Source organism: Atta colombica, unplaced genomic scaffold (assembly GCF_001594045.1).
Source record: "Atta colombica isolate Treedump-2 unplaced genomic scaffold, Acol1.0 scaffold220, whole genome shotgun sequence".
In the NCBI taxonomy this organism is placed as follows: domain Eukaryota; kingdom Metazoa; phylum Arthropoda; class Insecta; order Hymenoptera; family Formicidae; genus Atta; species Atta colombica.
The window spans coordinates 960,965-963,382 of record NW_017259317.1 but is presented as its reverse complement, the minus strand read 5'-3'; the positions used below and the strand labels follow the sequence as shown (position 1 = coordinate 963,382).

General features: G+C 30.2%; 1 non-coding gene across 1 annotated transcript; it reads left to right on the top strand.

Annotated features, from left to right (window-relative positions):
- The first annotated feature begins 2,344 nt into the window (after positions 1 to 2,344).
- Positions 2,345 to 2,418, top strand: Trnan-guu. Its single transcript has one exon. It is a non-coding gene; the product is annotated as a tRNA-Asn (tRNA).

Sequence of the window (2,418 nt, the reverse complement as noted above, 5' to 3'; positions counted from 1 at the left end):
TAATTTTATATATAATAAAATATTAATTTTCTATATATATTTTTTTATATATAATTTTTTATATATAATATATGTTACTTATGTATTATTTATTTAAGTATAAGAAACATATATATATATATTATGGATATAAACTTGATCCCCTGAGGGCATCCTCTTTTCTTTCATGGTGAAAACAAATAGAGAGAGAGAGAGAGAGAGAGAGAGAGAGAGAGAAGTAGAGAAAAGAATTAAGTAGAGAATAAAATGTTGCAAAGAATATTTTTTTAAAGAATTGTTTCTGAAATGTTTCAAAACTTTATTTTTATTATTAACTATTGTGATTATATCCCGTTGAATAACGTAATTTTTTAAAAGCTTTTATAAAAAGAAACAAACTTAAGAGAATAGCATGATGGAATCTTAAATTAGATTAAATATGATATTCTATAGATTTAACAGTGCGTAAAATTCTTATCTTCGATATTAAATATTTTAATAATACTATTTTTAAGTTAAAATTATGTGTTAAAATAAATTTATTTGAATTGAAGTAAGAAATTGGATTTCCTATCTCTTCAAGTTTGATTTGCAAAAGGATTATTCATCTTTATAGTCGCTCATAACTTAAAAACTATTGGCGCTTTGATATCTTTACTAAAGAAAAATTGACTTTAAATTACTTAAGAAGTTCATCTTTGAAGTACGATGCACATTCTGCATATTTAATAGTATAATTTAATCAATAACAACAAAATATCAATTAGTTTCCGTTAATTATGCTAACGATGTATTATGTAAATGTAGCATAATAAAATGGAATACTGATGATCTGGAAGGAATTCGATATGTAATTGTGAGATAAGCGGCTCTTTTGTTACACTTTCCGATACATCTAGAATTTAAATGGTATATAGGAGTATGTTAGAAAACTGGTCAAGTATATTGTATCTTCAGGTGCATTAGTGAGCTGCCTGAAAGGTCGCAATAAATTATGTGATAACCGGTGCACTCTCCCTCTCATGCACGCTCTCACTTCCTACTTTTTCCTTTTCTATTTGCACTTTGCCGTCGTTTCCATTTTCCACACTCTCGTTTCACATTGTTATGTTCCTGCCGTTCTTGTTATGACGGCATAGTTTAAAGGATGAATTTCCGTTTTGTTATTATTTGAACAGGCTTGAAATCGATAAATTCCCCCGCTTGGCATCTTTGCTCGGAATCTCGTAGCATTAACCGGAGATTAACATTACCGCTATTTACACGGATAACGTTAACGCAGAGAATGAACGGAAACTAGAGACGACAGGAAATTGATGAGAAGTTCTCTGAAGAAATTTATCACAATATATCGGAATAATTTGAAAATTGTAGAGAATTTGATTGCTTACAGAATGACATACTATACAAGGATGCTCAGAAAGAATTTAAAGAATTCAAATAATATCTGTGTGCTGTAAATAGGCAATTGATTATTGAAATATCGTTTTATTATCTTTCAAATAAATTTATTTAAAAGAAAGAGTGTTCTAGTTTCTTTAAAGTAGTCGGAGAGAGAGAGAGAGACGAATTTGAGGGAATATGCGTAAGTGTGGCAAGAAAATTATACGTTTTGCCATGACAAGACGATAACGACGCTTAATTACATAAAGCAATATAGAAGAATAATAAAAGTGTCTGTAGGGAAAGAAGAGAGGGAAAGAAGAGCACTTGTCGTCGGATGCTTTCTCCTATCGCTTGCCATTCAACGCAATTTTCTTGTCAGCAATTTTCCCTTACCTCTCGTTAAACGAGAGCAACATCTCTAACAGCGAAGTTTTTCTCTGTTATTTAGATGCCAATTACAATAATCGGCGAATTTTCTTTCCTAAGGAGGATCGAAAATTAAAGTAAAAATATTGAAATTTAGATAAATACACCATCTTTGTGCTCAATTTTCAAATTATTCCCCAAACGCTACAAATATTTTAAGTATTTTATGGTTCCCAGTAAATCAAAATTTACAAAAAACATTATTCTTTTTATTTACACATTTTTGGGCAGAAATTAATCTTTTTTTAAACATCCTACTTTACTTGATATATCTTAGATATGTTTATTAAAAAAATATGTTTGTCTTATAATAAATTATAACAAAATGTTTTTGAATTACATTAGTTGAATTAAACAGACTTATGCCTATTTCCATCAACGTAGATTAACTTTAATCTCGGTTCAACTTACTCTTCGTCTTTTTCTAATCTTTAGAATTGGAAAAAGACGAAGAGTAAATTGAACTGAGATTAAATTTAATCTACATTGATAGAAACGGGCATTAGTCATATTCATACTTATATATAACCATATAAGATCACGAAAAACGTCGGCCTCCGTGGCGCAATCGGCTAGCGCGTTCGGCTGTTAACCGAAAGGTTGGTGGTTCGAGCCCACCCGGGGGCG